Raw genomic sequence first — 12,887 nt, 5'->3', positions numbered from 1 at the left:
ATTCCCTTCCTGTTCTGAGGAGACAGAGATCTGTGGTAACACCCCCAGTGAGATCAAGCCAGTCAAGGGTTCAGATTTAGGAAGGAGGCTTGTAACGAGCAAGCAGTGAGGTGAAGGTGAGAACGGTGTTTGATATCGCTCGGATGTATTTAATACTTTCTGTGTGGGGCAAGACTCAAAGGAGACACGGCAGACGCAGAGTTGAATGTCACTGAAGCAAAAAACTGGTATTGTTCAGTTCGAATTGCACTAGCCAGCCACAGAAATTTGGGTGATTCTCACCCAGAACATCACAGATCAGGATTGAAATGAGGGAAGGGGGATAAAGAAGCAAAGGAAAGAAAATGAATGTTTATTTTTCTTAATCATATGACCAGAGGAGGAAAAGTGTTCTGCAAAACATGTTTGTTTCTAGGAAACTAAAATATCCTCCATTCCCCAAAGGATTAATTATGTACACAGGTTAGATTAAAAAAAAATTCTTGGCAGTATCAGATATCTGAACTTCAGATTTCCAAAGCCTCCTGTCCATCTCTCAAATCGGTGCGACTGATTACAATGTCTTTGGAAATTGGAATTCCCAACAGGAATATCTTGTACTAATCCTGTGACTTTGATGGTCACTTGACCTGATTCCACCAACCGATCCTGGATTTTGGATCAGCCAATGCATCCAATGGGCCATGTTAGACTGCAGTCTAACCTTGTTAAATCCATTAGAAATAACCGTAACCTTGATAAGGTGCTGGACAAATACTAAACAAGGGAAGGAAGAAAGCTTAAAAAAAAGTCAATATTAGTCGCAGGTATTTGATTTCTGAGAGCAAGGATCTCTGAGTTATAGGGTGAAGATTTTGTGGACAGCTACGAACTGGCAGTGTCAGTACAGATGATGGAAAAATAAGATGGTCAATAAGACTGTTAGCTTTTCAAAAGCTGGACCTCCATGTTCAAGCCTACAGCTGAAGGAAATGAAGGTGCAATCACCTGATAAATTATTCACTGGTTAGCACAAAAAGCTGCTAGTAAGGCTAGGGCTTAAGTATTTGAACCCTACAACCTCTGGAAGGTCCTTAGCAGTGACTTGGACAGAAATCTCTCCAATCACTGCACTTGCTGTGGTGTTTTCAGTAGCTCCAGCTCCTCAGGACCCACTCAGTCTCCAAGTGTTTCCAGTTATTCTTAGATTTTCTTCACAGAAAGTGCAGAGGGTGCTGTTAAAATGATATATGGATGTTAATGATACAAAAAAAATGCCTGTGAAGTATTCAATTTGACAATGTACAAACAGTTCAAAAATGCTATTGTAACAGTCCTCCGTATATGGAAGTACATCGGTGTTAGCATTTCTGGAGACCAGGATAGAGTGTGGTACAGAACAGAAGACATTGCCCATGAACCGAGACTTCTTATCGAGAAGCCTGTGCTTTTAAACAGCTTCCTTGACAAGTGACTTTTTGCCGATTACAAAACCATCCCCTAGGTAAGGTCTGCATGGTGGATATTATAGTCGTGGGTAAATAGTTAACTTATTGTTGTTTTGACAATTTGGGCTTTGTAAAAGAAGTCTGAAACCAAACGTCTCTAAATAAGGAAAGTGTTTATCCCTTTCCTGAGCATGAATCTCCTTGAGTTCTCAAAGATCCATTGCGGCTCAAATGGCTAAAAGAAAGTTCTCTTTTTAAGATTTTGGGAAATTTTGTCAGTGTCCAGTTCATCCAGACAGTCAAAATCACAAATGACTTTGAACAAATACATGGAAGTGTACTATTGACAATTAGCAAACTGTTTAAAGTTGACACCTCTGCCCCTTTCAACACGTCTATTCAGTGTCTTTTGCATATTTGCATTAGTCTGCATGGTTCCTGCACCAGTTATCAATATGACTGGTTATTGGGAAATTGTCACGCTGTTGTTTGTAGAATTCTGCTTTGGGAAAGGAGGCAGTTGTGTTTCCTACATTACAACGGTGACATCACTTTACAAGTACTTAAATGGCTTTGAGCATTCCGAGAGATCGTGGAAGGTGCTATACAAATGGAGGTTCCTCCTTTCACTGTTTATCGTGAAGCATGCTTGTTTGGAAACTCTCTCTGACCTTTAGGTACAGGTCAGAGAAACTGACCCAAACAGCGAAGTGAAGGTGGCACTGAAAAGCACACAGAGAGTTAGAGGAGCAGGAGCTGGGGGAACCTGGAGTAGGGAGAAGACCGAGGATCATTTCCATTTGCCCGTGCTCCTGTGAGCACTTCCTCTGGCCTTGAGAAGGTGCTGCTGAGTCACCTCCGTGACCCGCTGCAGTCCTTCCAGTTCTCAAAAATCCATTGTTGCTCAACTGGCTGTCACCAGGGAACAGGACACTTTTCTGCCGTCGTTTGACGCCTTGACCACTGTGGTGGCCAATCAAGAATCATTCTCATCGCTATGTAGGCCAGGCTGGTATAGACAGCAGATTTCCTTCCCTAAAGGATAATGGCATAGCAGGTAGTTTACTTTTATAGCAATCCAGTTATTTTTATGATCATTATTAATGAGGTGAGCATTTTATTCCAGCTGTGTTAATGAATTGAATTGAAGTTTCCCAGCTGACACAGTGGGGTTCGAACTGTTTCTGGGCTAGTCTGGCAACAATACCATGACGCTCCAGTCACCTTGTTTTTTTTCTGGTCTGTCGTGGGTTGTGGGCGTCATTGGCATTTGTTGTCTGTCCCTGATTGCCCTTGAGTTGAGTGGTTTACTTGGGCCATTTCAGAGGGTAGTTAAGAGCCAGCCATGTTGCTGTAGGTCACAGATAGGTCAGACCAGGCAAAGGCAGCAGAACTTTCTTCCCTCGAGGACGTGAGTGAACCAGAAGAGTTTTCACAACAATCAATGATAGTTTGACAGTCACCACTACTGAGATTAGATCATTTTAATTCCATATTTGTTTTAAATTATCGAATTGTCTTGGCGGGTTTTGAATCTATGTCTTTGAATATTAGTCTCTGGGTTACTAGTGCAGATAGAGATTATAAGCAAACATTTTCACAACGTTGTTATTTGGAATAGGATTGAGAAAGAGCAGTCTGCCTGAAATGTTTTATAGTAAATGTTTGGAACATGTTGCTGTCGACCCTGCTCTCTCTCCCTCCCTCCCTCCCTCCCTCCAGGATGGTGCAGTACTTTAAGCTGCTGGATGAAAAATGATGGAGGTTTGACTAAGGCGAAGTCGGGACCACAAAGTTCCTGGGGCTTCAGGGGGCCCTATGATTAAAGACACCAAAATGGGAAGTGTCTGTCAGGAGGTCCCAGTGTAGCCGGTCGCCCCTGACATCCCGAGTTAGTGCTGGAATTTCTCGGATCCCTTGATCCTCTTCCACCCCCCTCGTATCTTTAGTCACACTGCTCTCAACATGGTCCCCCCCCTCCTCTCCCTCCCACTGTCAGAGCCACAAGAGAGTTCAAACACAATTTAACACACTGAAAAGGTCAGACTTCTCAGTTTGGTGAACCCCACAGCTTTTATTACAAAAGCCACTAAATTCACATCTTTCAACTCGTCCTCACTTTTGTCACAGCAGAAAGGCTTTTTTGAGCGCGGCTGAATCCGACCAGTACCTCCTGAGGTTCTGCTAAACGTCCATCTCCCTGGGCTCTGGCTTCCCCTTCAGCTTTGACTGATGTTCCCTCTGCTCTGCTTCCCCCTCGTCTCTGTTTCTTGCCTTCAGTCAGAAGGACAGCATCCAAATAACACTGAACTTTTGTAAGCATCCTGCCACTGACTGCGCGAGACTTTTGTTGATTTTGTAACTCCCTTGTTTAAATTTGCATTTCTGCATGCATATTTTATATATCGTTTGCCATCTTCTGGAAAGCCAGTCTCGCCTTCTAAGATACGTTGTACAAAAGGGAATCTTACAAACTCCCTGTTTGATTATTATGTCGCTGGCTGTTTAATGTGTGGACATTTTCCAGCGATGAATTTGTATCCTTCAGCATCAAGCCAGCACTGGCTTAATTTACTCCAGATCCTTGAGGTGGGAGAGAAAAGTTGAAGGAGGAGTAAGTGGAAATGAAGAGGGAGTGTGGTAGAGTGGGTGAAAGAGTTGGGGAGGGAGAGGGAACAAGGATGAAGAAAGGAACTGATAAGAAAGGCAAAACAATTGAATGAGAGAGACCTGGGAGGAGAAGCAGGCAGTTTTGGGAGTCGAGGGGTGTTATGGTTTCTTTCACATGAACTTCTTTGCAAATTGACCAGTAAAGTCCTGGTTCCTGCTTTGAGTGAGGTTCTGCACTCGATTCTAGCAAGCGACTCGATAACTCAGCTTAAAAAGAAAGCAGCCAGAAGCCGAGATTGTCGGGCGATACCGTTGTACGGGCAGGGTACTGCTTCTCTTCCAGGAGTTGTGGGATAGAATAGGAAGGAGTTTGATCAGGTGGTCAGGAAGCCCAGGCGTGGTGGTGCCTGATGGACAATCCTCCATCAGGTGGTGACTTTTTACAAGTCATTGCCCAGAAGAATCATCTCGTGAATGGGAACGGTCCCGTGATGTGTTGGGTGATGGTGCTGAGCAGTGGGGCTGGAAGACGAGGTCTGTCGTTAGCACCCAGGCTCCCTCCAACAACAACAGCATTTGTAGAGCACCTTGGACAGAATAAAACAACCCAAGTTCCTTCACAGAAGCATTTACCAGACAGCCGCATTAGGAGATATTTGGATAGGTGACCAATATCTCGAAGTAGGTTTGATAGAGTGTCTTAAAGGAGGCCAGTGTGAGGTGGAGCGATATAGGGAGGGGATTCCAGAGCTTTGAACCAAAGACATGCCACCAAAGGAGGGCCAAGTGAAATCAGAGACACTCAGACAGCCTGATGCAGAGCAGCAATTGTGGAGTATCATAGGGAGGATGGGATTATAAAGGACAAGGTGTCTGTGAGTTCTGTCTCTTTGCGGAGATGCTGGGTTCAGTGGGAAGGAGGAGGAACCTCCGTTCACACTCTGACTGCCTCTTTGCCAGCCTATTAGCAAATGTTGACCACAAAGAACCATCTTTCCTGTCAGTGAAAGTCCCAGGCACACTATCACTGAGGTTTACACCAGGGACAGAGGCAAATGTAACCTTACATCACGGACTGAAACAGAGAGAGGGTGGTGTATTTGTCTGAGAGGAAGGCAAGAAGTTGTGAACAGAGTTAACAGATTTGTGTTGATGTTACAGATGAACTCCCATTAGCAACCAGGCTTTGAGGTTCTGTTGCATTTTCTAAGCTTATGAACACAGCACAGTCTATTGTATCCCCGCCCCTAATTCCTCAATATTTAAAGGGAGAGGGGGTGCAGTGGGTTGTCACCAGACCCTCTACCAGTATTTATCTCACAAACATGAGCTGCTTATAATAAAGGAGAAAGTGAGGACTGCATCGAGAGTCAGAATCGAGAAGAGAAGCTGTGGAAGGCCCACCAGTTCAGGCAGCATCCGAGGAACTGGAGAGCGGGCATTTCAGGATAAACCCTTCGTCAGAATTATCCTGATGCCCAAAACGTCGACTCTCCAGCTCCTCGGATGCTGCCTGAGCTGCTGGGCTTTTCCACAACCACACTTTTCCACTCTTATTAAAAATAAACTCTAATGACCTGCTCCTCAGCACATTGTGAACAGTGGGAACTTTCTGTGTGCAAATTGGCTGCCACATTTCCTACATTAAAAAGGTGACTGCTTTTGAAAAGCACTTTGGCACTTAGCATGGTTGTGAAAGATAGTTTATAACGGTAACCCTTTCCTCTGTTTGCCTCTGTGAGGTGTGGGCATCACTGGCTGGCCCACTGTTGACTGCCCGTCCCTAGTTGGGAAGGAGCTGGTGAGTTGCCTTCTTGAAGTCCTCAGTCCATGAATTCACTGACAATGCCGTTAGAGAGGGAATTCCAGGATATTGACCAAGTGAGAATGGAATAACTGGGACATAATTCCACATCAGGATGGTGGGTGGGTTGGAGGGGAACTTACAAGTGGTGCTTTTCTCATGCATCTGCTTGCCTTGTTCTCCTGAGTGGAGAACAATTCTAGAAGGTTGCTGTTGAAGGAGCCTTGCTACGGTGCATATTGTAGATGATGTCACATACTGCTACTGAGTGTCAGTGGTGGATTGATTGATTGGTTGATTGATTATCACTTGCACCTAAGTACAGTGAAAAAGCTTTGTTTACGAGCAGGACAGGCAGATCATAGTAAACAAGGGTGTGCAGACAAAGATTTAGATGGAGGCATAGAGGTTACGTTGCACAGGATGGACAAGAGAGTGATCAACGTTAGAGATCAGCATTATTTGAAGCTAGAGAGTCTATTCAATAGTCTAATAATGGCCAGGAGGAAGGCAGTGATTGTCGATGTTGATGGACGTGGTCCCAATCAACCCATCTGCTTTGTCCCAGATGGTGCCAAGCTTCTTGAGTGTTGAGCTGCACCCATCCACGGCAAGTGGGGGCTATTCCATCACACTCCTGACTTGTAGATGGTGGACATTGCGGAACTCAGAGGTCAGTTACTCACCACATGATTCCTAGCGTCTGAACTGCTCTTGGTATAGATACATATTTATCCAGTTCCCCTTCTTTTCAGTGTCCATCCCTGGGGTGTTGACAGTGTGGCACTTAGCAATGGTAGTGCTATTGAACGTAACGTAAGAATAAAATATTCTGAAGTGCAAGAGCATTTGCCATATAGTATTTCACATCAGTCCATATGAGGACATTTTAAAAACAAAATCTTGATTAAAGAGGTAGATTTTATAATCAGTTTGAAAGAGAAAAGGAGGGACGTTCAGATCTTAGGACCCAGACACTTGAAGCTACAGTCACCAATGGAGGAACTATTACAACTGAGGATGAGTGGGTAGGGACCTGGAGGAGTGTGGAGGGATGGTTATTCTCTTGCTTGTTGCAGATGGTCATTGCCTCTTGATAAACAGTGGTTCAGTGATTAGCACTACTGCCTCGGAGCACCAGGGACCTGGGTTTGATTCTAGCCTCAGGCACCTGTCTGTATGGAGTTTGCACATTCTCCCCGTGTCTGCGTGGCTTTCCTCTGGGTGCTCCCGTTTCCTCCCACAGTCCAACAATGTGCAGATTAGATGAAATTGCCCATTGGTGCATTAGCCAGGGGAAATGTAAAGTGTTAGGGTAGGGGAATGGGTCTGGATGGGATACTCTTTGGAGGGTTGGTGTGAATTTGTTGGGCCAAATGACCTGTTTCACGCTGTAGGGCTTCTATGAAAATATTTTTCAGGGCTGCTGGGCAAGTTTCAGAACATGGGATTGGCTAGTTTGCACTAGCAGTGAGCTGGCACAGAGAGGGCGGGCCGAATGGCGTTTTTTTGTTTGACTTATGACCGATTGTCTGATTCTGTGGATGTTACCTGCCACTTATCAGCCCAAGCCTGAATACTCAGGCCTTCTGTGTACAGACATGGAGTAGCTCAGTATCTGAGGAGTTGTGAATGTTGCTGAAGGTTGTGTGATCGTCAGCGCACAGCCCATTGTCACGGCTTAAGTAAGACTGCGTGCGGCGATGATATCCTCCTGAGGCTACAATCGAGAGGGGGTGGAGGAAAATGTCTGGGGTCGGAAACCTCCCGGGGTGAAGGACAATACTCGAATGCTTCACAACGGGTTGACAATCCATCCTTCTGCCGAAGCGACATTCTCCTTTCTTGCTGTTTTCTCTGTATTGTCAAGCCAACCACACCACTCTGATGTGTTCTTTCAAATTTAACCTCAGCTCAGTAAACACAATTATTGGGCAAGTTGCACTAAAGGAAAAGTAGTTCAATGCTGAAAAGGCTTTTGACTTATAAAGTATTCATTGTCTCCTAGTAACAGGCTATAGTTTATCATTTCACCTGAAATTACAATAGAAACTGATACCTTATCACTAGACCACAGGGAAGGAGATACCAATTGAAAGCGCCTGGAATGTGTATTTTTTTAACAATAACAGGCCGAATCTCAAATTTCAAACAAAGCTTGAATAGAAAGCTTGTTTTATTATCAAAGCACAGTTCAGTTTGAAATTGCTGCAATTAATAAAAATAATTTCAACTTCAGGAACCACCCAATCAGTGCAATAAATAAAATTAACTTTAAATATTTAAAGCTACAGTTACTCCTCAATCCCTTTCTCTTGGCCAAAAATTATCCTGAAATAATTTTTACAATGTATCCAACTGGGTCAAGTGGATTTTGGCTGGAGGAAATGAATTAAAGTGCATTTCTAAATTGGTTGGCTCTTGGGATGTGGATGTAGCTGGCAAGGTCAGTATTTATTGTACTCGAGAAGGTGAAGGTGAGCTGATGTCATGAACCATGCCATTCCATGTGCTCAGGGACACATACACGCGCGCACACACACACACACACACACACACACACACACACACACACACACACACACACACACTGCTGCTCAGGAGCTGGAGAGGGGTTCATAAGAGATTTATCAAAGACTCTCAACCGTGTGGAAGTAGACCATTAAGTCGACACCAATCCTTTTGAAGATCATCCCACCCAACCACCCTATAACCCTGCACTTCCCATGGCTAATCCACCTAACCTGCACATGATGGACACTGAGCATGACCAATCCACCCGAACCTGCACATCTTTGGACTGTGGGAGAAAACCCAAGCAGACACATGGAGAACATGCAAACTCCACACAGATAGTCGTGTAAGGCTGAAATCGAACCTGGATCCCTGGTACTGTGAGGCAGCAGTGTTAACCACTGAGCCACTGTGCTGCTACCAGGGTGTTGATTGGTCTGGAGGATTTGAATTATAAAGAGAGGCTGGATAGACTGGGACTTCTTTCACTGGAGGGTAGGAGGTTGAGGGGTGCCCTTATAGAAATTTTTAAAATCAAGAGAGATATAGATAAAGTGAATGGCAGGTATCTTTTCCTTAGGGTGGGGGATCTCAAGATGAGGGGGTATATTTTTAAGATAAGGAGAGAAAGATTCTAAAAAGACATGAGGAGCAATTTCTTTACACAGAGAATGAGTCGTGTGTGGAATGAAGTTCCAGAGGTGGAAGCAGGTACAGTTAGTGTTTGAAAGACATTTAGATGAGTACATGAATAGGAAATGTTTGGTGGGATATGGACCAAATACAGGTAAGTGGGACTAGTTTGGTTTGGGATTGTAGTCTGCATGGACTGGTTGGATCAAAAGGTCTGTTTCCGTGCTCTATGACTCCCTGACTTTATGAATCCCAGGATTTTAACCCAGTGATGAGTGAAGGAACGTTGAAGTAATTCCAATCCAGAATGGTGGTTGGTTTGGTAATTGCTGATCATGTGTCTGCTGCCCTTGCCCTTCCTCATACCAATGGTCATGGCTTTGGAAGGCATTACCTAAGGAACTTCAGTGAATTCCTACAGTGCCTCTTGTAGATGGTATGCGCTGCAGTGCTGCAGTGGTGGGGTGGGCGTGAATGTTGAAGGTCATGGGATACCAGTCCAGACGGCTGTTGGATGGTGTTGAGCATCTGAAGTGTTGTTGGAGCTGCACTGCTCCAGGTAAGTGGGAATGTTCTTTCAAAGAAAATTGTGAATGGTGATCAGCAAAAATTGTGGAATTCTATAACAACATTTAAAGTAATTAAAATAAATTAAGGAAACAGACTGGTCCTTTCTAGAGTTAAAAATCACACAACACCAGGTTATAGTCCAACAGGTTTATTTGGAAGCACTAGCTTTCGGAGCGCCGCTCCTTCATCAGTGGTTGTGGAGTATAAGATCATAGGTCACAGAACTTATCGCAAAAGTTTACAGATGTAACTAAAATTATATATTTTTATGGGTAGCAGTTATTTTAAAAGGCACATTCATTCCTCTTTGTCATTTTATTATAAAATCGTTAATTCTGAGATCAGTGTGTTGCTAAACCTAGCTTCAGATTATTTGAAAGAATTTAAAATGGACACACTGTTTAGACTCCACGGGGATGCTATTGCATTCTGCTGGTACCTCCGTAGATCCAAATTAAGAGCTTCGATATGACAACATCTTGTTGGAAATAGGGATTTTTCTTTGCTTGCAAGCATGAAGTTCATAACCAGAGGGAATCTTAAAGGAAGCTTTAGTTTACAAGAAGTTCTGTGGCCTATTTCAGAGGCGCACAATATCAGGACCAGCCTTGTGTGATACACAATGCTGCAATCTGCTGCTTTGAAGAAACCTAGCCACAGGGAACTCACTGAGAGGAAGACTAAGGTCAATGCATCTAGATGTGATGATTGAAAGGTGCCTGGTTGAACTTGCATGCTCTGAAGGCTGTGGAAGTGGAGAAGGCTGCAAGAAAGCCAGGAACTACACATTTCTGAATCTCTGAGAGGGGACACAGGTGGATGAAAAAGCAAGAAGGTGAAGCCTGAGATTTTGGGTGTTAGAAAGGACGGCAGCTGGACTTTAGTCTTATCATTGACTGTGAAATTGGGAGTTGGGGGTTCCTGGGACATGGTCATCACTGGCTGGGCCCAGCATTAATGACCAGCTCTTCTTGCCCTTGAGAAGGTGGAGATGAGCTGCCTTCCTGAACCACTGCAGTCCAAGGGGTGGAGGTAATCCACAACGCCCTTAGGGAGGGAATTCCAGGATTTTGATCCAGTGACATTGAAGGAATCGCAATATACTTCCAGGTCAGGATTGTGAGTGGGGAACTTGTAGAGGGTAGTGTTCCCATGTATCTGCTGCCCTTGCCCTAGATGTAAGTGGTCGTGGGTTTGGAAGGTGCTGTCTGAGGATCTTTGGTGAATTTCTGCAGTGCTTCTGGTAGCTGGTACACACTGCTGCTACTGAGCATCAGTGATGGAGGGAGTTTATACTTGTGGATGTGGTAGCAGTGAAGTGGGCAGCTTCGTCCGGGATGGTGTTGAGTTTCTTGAGTGTTATTGGAGCTGCACCATCCAGGCAAGTGGGGGCTATCTTTCAAATAAGCTTTGACAGGATGGAAAATTATCTTATTGTTGGATTCATCATTGACCCCAAATGGTAAATGGGAGGGAGTCTTACTGTGAGTTGGAATAGCCTTTGGCTTTTCGCTGAGGTGATGTGACAGTTCAATAATTTGTATGTGTGTGTGAGTGTGTGTGTGCATGTATGTCTGTCTGTGTGTGCTGGGGTGTGTGTGTGTGCATGCGCATGTGTGTGCTGGGTGTTTGCGTGTGTATCTGTGTGTGGGGGTGTGTGGCTGGTACTGGGATGGCGGGGTGAGTATGAGGGAGCGGATGTGAACAAGGAATTTCTAAACTCAGAGAACAGTGATTGACACCACATTGCACTGAGAGGGCTTCGATTGTCCTAACTCCACATCGAAAATGACTTTACTGTTGCGCAGTTCCTGAGCATGGTCTCCCCTGGTAATTCAGTGTGAACATCACTGCTGTTTAAAAATTTCATCCTGGTGACAGTTAGAATGTGACATTCTGCTCGATTGGGTCAGGAGCTGGTGGCTCTTAGAATAATTACAGCCTGTAAATTACAAATCCACCGCACAGCTGCTTGCACATGTCGCCAGCAACAGATTGTGACTCAAGGTTTTTTTGTTCTTTGACTCAATTTCCAAAACAAAGAATTGAGGGAAGTCGACAGAGGTTGTCTCTCTCCCAGCTCCCACCTGCCGCGGCCTGTTCTCTACAATTTGCCCCCACTCCGTCACTCTGTGCCAGTCTCGATGAGGTGGTTATGGTTCGTTGCTCTGTATCTGAAGGTATAAACCCCATCAAATTCTCCAGGCCTCTGCCTGAGATTCCTCAAACTTTCCTTCAGAGGCAAAAACGTCGTTGCGACTGTGATTTGGTGAAAATCTGCGCATTTAATTTTTGTTTCGGCTGGAGGTGTCAGTGGCTGAGGCACTTTGTGTTTTCAAACTGAAAGGGAAACTCTGCTGTGTCGTTGCCTTTCTCCTTACCCGAGCTGTCTGGATCAGCTGCAAACCAAAAGCAGCAATGGCTGATCCGCTCTGAGGCTTTGACCCCTCTCCAGCGGCTGGTGTGAGAATGAGCTCCTCCTGATTGTCTCATCGATCATTATTATCTCAGCACGACCCTCCAAAAGCCCCCTGTCCTTCTGCTGTCTTGTGCCTTCCCACAGAATTACTAATAATGCTGATAGAAGCCATTCGATCCATCAAATCCTCACCAACTAACCCCCCCCTCCTAAAGCTATCCCACCCAGACCCACCCCCAGACCCTAACTTTCCCATGGCCCAACCCACCCTAACCTGCATATCTGTGGGAGGAAAGTGGAGTGCCCAGAGGAAACCGCACACAGACACAGGGAGAATATCACACAGGCAGTAGCCTGAGGCTGGAATCGAACCCTAGTCCCTGGCATTATGAGGCAGCAGTGCTAACTATACAGCCACAGTGTTGCCCATGAAGCCTGATGGGACCAGGACTGGGGGGTGCTGGGGTTTGTGGGAAGGGAGGAGGGTGGGGATGGAGCTGAATATCACAAGTTAACTCCTGGCTCCTATAGAGAAGCTCCTGTGAATCTGTGATTCTGCACCATCCATTCACCTCTCCTGTCTCTATCTCTGCCTCTGTCTCTGTCTGTGTTCCTGTCTTTGTCTGTGTGCCTGTCTCTGTCTGTATTCCTGTCTATGTCCCTGTCTGTGTCCCTATCTGTGTCCATGTCTCCATCTCTGTCTCTGTCTGTCTGTGTGTCCCTGTCTCTGTCCCTGTCCCTATCTGTGTCCATGTCTCTATCTCTGTTTCTGTCTGTGTCCCTGTCCCTGTCCCTGTCTCTTTCACTGTCCCTGTTCATATCCTTGTCTCTGTCCCTAACTCTGCAAGCCCCCACCAATTTCTGTGGTTCCTCTGGGAATTTTCCCCTCTTGTTTGACTGCAGTGACTGA

Source organism: Hemiscyllium ocellatum, chromosome 37 (assembly GCF_020745735.1).
Source record: "Hemiscyllium ocellatum isolate sHemOce1 chromosome 37, sHemOce1.pat.X.cur, whole genome shotgun sequence".
Classification (NCBI taxonomy): domain Eukaryota; kingdom Metazoa; phylum Chordata; class Chondrichthyes; order Orectolobiformes; family Hemiscylliidae; genus Hemiscyllium; species Hemiscyllium ocellatum.
The sequence above is the reverse complement of the archived record's forward strand: the minus strand, read 5'-3'. Positions refer to the sequence as shown.